This window comes from Gadus chalcogrammus, chromosome 7, assembly GCF_026213295.1.
Source record: "Gadus chalcogrammus isolate NIFS_2021 chromosome 7, NIFS_Gcha_1.0, whole genome shotgun sequence".
In the NCBI taxonomy this organism is placed as follows: domain Eukaryota; kingdom Metazoa; phylum Chordata; class Actinopteri; order Gadiformes; family Gadidae; genus Gadus; species Gadus chalcogrammus.
In genome coordinates, this window is record NC_079418.1 from 29331460 (window position 1) to 29338959 (window position 7500).

Sequence of the window (7500 nt, forward strand, 5' to 3'; positions counted from 1 at the left end):
TGGTTGATTCATCAGGTTTTGGACGGGGGGGGGGGGCCACCATTGTGCTAAACTTAGCAACAGCCAATTCTTCCTCCTCCATCCCGTCCATTAGACTTTTCCCTCACGCTCTTCCGTTGGAAGCAGGTGTCGGTCGCGCCGTGCACTGAGCCAGAGTTATAAAAATCCTACGAGTAGCAACCATCGAGAACACTGAACTATTCGGTTGGCTTCACGAGTCAATACATTCCAAGATGGAGGTTGAAGAAGACTGTATTCCGATGACATTATCTTTAACGAAGCGCTGAAAGAGGTGATCCCAACTGGATGATATAAGGGTTGGGGAAGGAGGTGTATTAATCTAAACGACCGAAAGTAGATCTCTCTCGACGTTTACGTATTTTAGGACTTTAGAACTTTACCTCACTGTGAGGAGATTGGACGGAAATGTTTTCAGTACATTACACGTGCAAACATGGCTGTGGGATTCATATTGGGAATTCACATCAGCGTCAACGGTATGTGGTCAGATGTCTGCGGTGCATGTGTACATGAGTGTGACAAAGACAAATAGAAAGCCTTAGACGGCGAGAGACAGAGAGAGACAGAGAGAGAGAGAGAAAGTGAGAGAGAGAGAGAGAGAGAGAGAGAGAGAGAGAGAGACAGGGATCAAGACAAGGAGTACAGAGACAATAAATATAGCCAGGAGAGACAAGGGCTGTCCATTTGTTCCAAACATAAACCATCTGTCCACTGGCTGTAATGACAAAAAACACGAAAATATCGCAATGAGTAAGAATGATCCCATCCAACTGAACGGTGGGACACTTTAACGATTCAAAGAAAGTCGGTGTTCTGTCCTTTCTTTCCAACTGTGTGTCCAACTGTGTGACGTGAACTAGCGTAGCTCAGCTTGCTGGGAGGCCTGAATCGGAAGGGTTTAGGGTGAGTGGGAGGGGCTTAGCGAGTGTCGATGGTACGATTCTAGTAAACAAAGAGAGAGGTCCCGCATTTTTTATGTGTACAATATATCAGTTCTATGATGTGATTTGATTGATGACATTATTGAAATCACTATCCATTTATCGCTATTGACTAAAGGTATGTCCAGGTCTTTTTGAGCTACAAGCTGGTTGAAATGTTATTGCTGCTTTAAATACAGTCCGTAATTTAGGTGTTGACATTTGGGGCGTGGGAGGTATTGGGAGGGGGGAGTCTTATCATGGGGGTATTCATGCTGTAAATCTACGAGGGGGGGCTGAGCTCATCGGAGAGGTGATCAGGGTTATCACAGACAGGGAGGGACCTTTGGGTTAGGGGGAAAGACAGGTATGATAGGAGGAGGAGAGCCAAAAGAATATTAACTCTTTATCGCCTCATCTAGGATTCAACATTCTCCTCTCGTCTCGTCTCCTCTCCTGGCGTCTCCCTCTCCGGTCTTTCCTGTCCTGTCTCCTCTGCCCGCTGAACTTTGATTCTCTTGTTCTCCCCTGTCTCCTCTTCTCTCCTCTCTGGTCCTTTCCTTGCATCTCCTCTATCTCCTCTCCTATCTCTCGTATCCTCTCCTCTATCTCATCTCATTCGTCTGCTCTCCTACTTCTCATCGCCTCTCCTCTATCTCCTCTCCTTCGTCTCCTCTCCTATATCTCCGCTTCTTCGTCTCCTCTCCTCTCCTTTCCTTCCTCTTCTCGCCTCTCCCACCTCTCCTCTCCTTTTCTCTTCCTCTTCGTCTCCTCTCCTTCATATCCTCTCCTCTCCTCTCCTTTCCTTCCTCTTCTCGCCTCTCCCACCTCTCCTCTCCTCTCCTCTCCTTCCTCTCCTCTCCTCTCCTCGCCTCTCCCACCTCTCCTTCCTCTCCTCTCCTCTCCTCTCCTCTCCTCTCCTCTCCTTCCTCTCCTCTCCTCTCCTCTCCTCTCCTTCCTCTCCTCTCCTCTCCTTCCTCTCCTCTCCTCTCCTCCTCTCCTCGCCTCTCCCACCTCTCCCACCTCTCCTTCCTCTCCTCTCCTCTACTCTCCTCTCCTCTCCTCTCCTCTCCACTCCTCTCCTCTCCTCTATGTCCTCTCCTACCTCTCCTCTCCTCTGTGTAGGTGCGATTGTGAGCCAGATGGAGAGAAGAGCACTATACATGTGGGGATGTTGGTGAGTTATAAATCCACCTGGGCCTCTGACATTGAGAGGAAACCTGCCCAGTCGTGTCGCTACACTGTCATCTGGTCCTTGTTAAACTGTGTCTGTGTAACTCCATGGCAAGTGCGCACACACACACACACACACACACACACACACACACACACACACACACACACACACACACACACACACACACACACACACACACACACACACACACACACACACACGCTTAACACATAAACGCAGAACACATAAACGCACACAAGCATCCATGTAAACACACACATACTCAAACGCAAACACATAAACACACACACACACACACACACACACACACACACACACACACACACACACACACACACACACACACACACACACACACACACACACACACACACACACACACACACGTAGATATATACACAGACAGACAGGCAGACAGATGCATACGTACACACACACATTCAAACACACATCCACATTCTTAAACATCCACACACAGAGAAAAACGTTGTTTAACTTTCTAAACCAAGTGGTTTTATTAAGTTTAGTCACTTTACAGTTACTGGTCCTATTTTTTGCCATTACCTTAATGCAATCTGTGTTCCCATCAACTGAACAATAATCCAAAGGGGTTGTCCACTCCTGGGAAAAGAGAGAAGGAAAAGAAAAAATGGACGGGGAAAGCTTTTGATCTCAACCCAAGGGGCTATGGATCATGAGACATGAGACATTTCTTCTGAACATTTTGTGGTGAAAACCCAGGGACAACAACACAGTAAAAGGTTAAGGCTGACATTAAGTTGTTCCTGCGGTGTTTTATACAGAAATATGAGCCTAGAACAACATGAGACATGTCAATTAGACAGACCTTCTATTGTCCCCGGGCTTTGCCCATGGCACTACTTTCTATCCGTCTGCAGCCAACTGAGTTTGAATCAGGTGAAAAGGAAACGGGTTTAAAACCTACTGACCGAATGCAGGATCTAAAGGCAAGTTAGTTTAGTGGGTTTCTTTGGAAAATGTTGAATGTTCTGCCCTAGTTTAAAGACAGATCGGCACGGCCAGAAGACACCTGAGAACAGAAACACGTTTTTCTTTATGTGTGCACTCTCTCACACACACACACACACACACACACACACACACACACACACACACACACACACACACACACACACACACACACACACACACACACACACACACACATACATGCATGTACACAAACACATAAACGTAGACACACACACGCACGCAAACACTTAAACGCACACACTCGCACACGCACACACACACATATTCTCACACAAACATGAACACACACACACACACACACACACACACACACACACACACACACACACACACACACACACACAGGCTTTATATTCCCTCGCTGAACTCCAGTGGTGCAGGTGGAAACGTGACCTACAATTCGCCGAGTGATAAATGACTTTATGTTTGTTCTTGCTGATGTGGGAGGAATGGGCACGATGGAGTTATAGAGGTTATTCTCATGGCTCTTGCGAGGAGGGGCGTAGGCCTAGGCCTAAAAGTTCGGGTTTGCAGCTTGCTTTTAGGCGTTTTGAATAATTATTCGTCTAGCGTTGTCCTTGATCTATTTTTAATGAACCTTGTATTTTGCAGTCATTCGTTAGACTCGGATAAATTGAACTGTAAATAACGTAGGCCTACTAATAAAATAACGTGACAAGTCATACAATTTCAAACAAAGAGGGCAGGTTTGCGCCAATAAAAGTGCACATACTTTTTTTCACAAAATAATAAAAAGGGATCTTGTGTTGTTAGGTATGCAGACACAACCATCCTTTTGTCTGGAGACCACTTCCCTCGATCAGAGCTTGGGGGCACCAAAGACTTCCTACTGTATTCCAAAAACCTTCCGCCAGCTCCCCGCGTGTCGAATAAATTAGCAACCCAGATCGGAGACAGGAGGAGGGGAGGGGAAGGAGTAGTGTAGTGGAGGGGGGCTGGGCCTAGTGGCAGCCGTGTCGCGTTTCATTCAGACACACACACTCCAACGCACACACACACGCACACACACCCGCCGCCACGGTAGGCTCTGCTGCAGCTCAGCCTTGGCCACTACACCAGAGGAGGTTGGCTGTGCGGTTGGATGCTGAGTGAGGCGGAGAGAAAGCGTTGGTTGTGAGAGAAAGGACGCCGGGAGCTGCTGCATGCCTCTTCTTCTGACGGCGCCCCCCTCTCTGCTGCTGCTGCCGCCGGGTGAAGGTTTCGGCGTCTGCCGCGGGATCCATGTATGAACTGTGACCTGTTTACCTGAGAAGGAAGGATATATGCAGAGATAACCACCAATCGGCTTGTCATCGTCTCGTTTGGAGAGAAATCCGGGGACCCTAAACAGCCGTATTCTCTTTATTTTTTAATTAATAATTGTGGATACTATGCCGATGAGAGTCGCTCCGGTTGCAAGATTCATTCAAGATTCCTCCTAGGAGGGCTGTTTTTTTTCTCCGTTTTCATCGTTCCGGGAGGATTTCATAGAGACGAGCCGTTATTTTGTTGCATACTGATAAGGTGTTCCCGGGAAGCATCGGGAGCCAGCATTAAGAGCGGTGGAGAGGCTCACATGAATGTAAGTGGAAAATCCTTTCTTCGCGTCCCGATGCTCTTTCAAATTGCTTTCACGTGTGTGGCTGATCAGCTTAATGGCAATCAAACACCATTAACATGCGATGAATTCACCGTACGGTGTGCATCTCTTGGCTCAGTGCGAGAGGGTCGGTGTATGGGAGGGGAGGGGAGGGGAGGGGAGGGGGGGGGATCATGCAAAGTCTGCAGCAGCCTACACCTCCTTGCATTGACAGGCACATCGCTATTTGCAATGCACACTGAAAAAGGGGGGACCTTCTGCTCTGGACTACAATAGCGAACACCAGGAATGAGAGGGAGGCTGCTCGTTCAGCCAGGGTCAGCCAGCTTCAGTGTCGGGGGGGGCTGGAAGACGTGTTAGTTATCGACGAGGGTAATCAACCGAGACAGGGCAATGTTGTCACGAGAAATCGTGAATAGTGCATTGTATCGCATTCGCAGGCCTATATAAAATAAATCTGATTTGATCCACGTTTATGCATGTAGATGACTGATTTGGCGACAGTTTTTGTGTTGCGGGAAAAGCTGATGAGAATTCTGAAGGGCTGCCCGTCTCTCCCGGACACACAGGCCCGCACTTTGTTCTCCTAGAGGCGCACAGAACCAGAATCAGTGTGTGCATAAACCCACAATGTCCACAGATAGAGCCAGTATTCCTTGGACCGATCCGGAGTGTTGAAAGCAACGAGTCGGATTTAAATATCTATCACACAGTAGAGCCGGTTCTGCTTGTGCCGTATAGCAAGGCACCCCTTGGCTCGCCACACCGCTTTCCATTTTATTCTGTGTGTAGGCGCGCCCGTGCGCGTACGTGTCTATGTCTGTGTGTCTGGTACCCTGGCAGAAATACTCTACTACTAAATAACTAACGGTTTGTTTACTTCCAAGCAGCATAGCATTGGCGATACTCTCACAGTCATTATTAAATAACCATAACGTGGCCAGCCATATTACAGAAAAAAAACACCACGTTAGTCTCACTTCCCAGTTAGATCACTTCCCATACAAGTGTTCCTGACACACACACACACACACACACACACACACACACACACACACACACACACACACACACACACACACACACGCGCGCGCGCGCACATATAGCCATATAATGTCTTTACTGCCGCCCATCTCAGCCGAGGTATACATTTACATGGTCCGGTATCAGAAACAAACGGGGCAACTGGGCATAAAATCCACACTTATTTCTCTGGTGGTGGTGGCAGCATTGATTGCAGCTCTGGGGCTTATTGAACATATTTAGTTATATGGCTTTGTCCTATCCTGTTGAAGACAAACAGCAGGCAAATGCTGAAGCGTTCTGTGCCTTTTTGTGATTTTTTTCCAAACTGTTTCCAACCATGTCCCCTTTCAATAAAAGGAGTGTAGCACTACAAACTATTTCCGCTCCACAGTAAAGTGTACTGCCAGGAAACGCACTGAGCTTCTGCGCTATCTGCTTCAACCAAACGTGCGGAGAGAGAGATAGAGCCATTGTACGAGATGGTTGACGGGGAGAGAGAGAGAGGGAGGGGGAGAGAGAGGGAGGGGGAGAGAGAGAGAGAGAGAGAGAGAGAGAGAGAGAGAGAGAGAGAGAGATTGTACGAGATGGATTGAGAGGGAGAGAAAGGGAGACAGAGAGAAGGAGTCGGTGTAGGAGATGGATTGAGAGGGAGAGAGAAAGGGAGACAGAGAAGGAGTCTGAGGAACAGGCAAAGCGAAAGAGAGAAAATAGGTAGGCCTGTAATTGCAACCCAGGAGCAGCTGTTAGAATTTAGTGGGGCGATATGAATCAGAGGAACACTGTGGGAAGTGACGGTGTAAGCATATCTGCATGTGATGCAGACCTAGGTAAACCGATAACCCGACCAGTTCAACAGTGTGATTCACATGTTGATTCGTACCAGATTCGTACCAGACCTCTTCAGTTGCCGAGACCAAAGACACACATATCAACTCCAATCCCTGACAACTTCAATGTCCCGCTCTTCTGAACTGAAATCCTATCGATGTTTCAACCCGGTTACACAACAACAAAAGACCTAGCTTAAGTTAAGGAGAGGCCGGTTCAATCTCTTCGTTCAGTCGTTGTTCCTCAGAGGATAGGAATATATTGATCTCGAGGTGAGTGTGTAGCCCGCTGCCATCCGTCCGGCCGGTTGGTGGGGGTTTGATTCATAGTTTCGGCAGACAGAAAATTAATACAGACATTCATATTTCAATAGACCCGTTGCCCCTGGGGGACTGCTGGTTGCCATGGAGAGACACCATGACGACAAACGACCAGCCTTTCTGGCCAGCCTGAAACAAAAGGCAGACCATGCTGTTAGTGTGTGTGTGTGTGTGTGTGTGTGTGTGTGTGTGTGTGTGTGTGTGTGTGTGTGTGTGTGTGTGTGTGTGTGTGTGTGTGTGTGTGTGTGTGTGTGTGTGCGCGTCCCGGTTTTGTGTGTGTCTGCACTGCTTCTATACATGTGGCTATCTCGGTAGGGTGTTCCAAACCATTCATCACAATAAACCTAATGAGTGGTTATAAAAGAGTAATAACTACCGATGTTAGCGGTGCACTGCTGCTCTCCTACGACCGCGTATCCACGCCGAGTCTCCGGGTCTGGGGAAGATATTACCGGACTGCCACCACAACACTGACTCGGCCAATCAGAGTAAATTACCAGACGGGCCTGTCGCACACCGGCTGATTGACCGGCTGGAGGTCTGAAGCCCCCCCCCCCCAGGGGGTCCGGTTCT

General features: G+C 48.2%; 1 protein-coding gene across 1 annotated transcript in view; it reads left to right on the top strand.

Annotated features, from left to right (window-relative positions):
- Nucleotides 1-4158: 4158 nt before the first annotated feature.
- The window catches only part of LOC130386124 (protocadherin-16-like), a 59286-nt gene continuing 55944 nt past the window's right edge, over nt 4159-7500 (top strand). The window contains exon 1 of the mRNA XM_056594902.1: nt 4159-4735. The gene's annotated coding sequence lies outside the window, so the exon portion shown is untranslated. The remainder of the gene's footprint in view (nt 4736-7500) is intronic.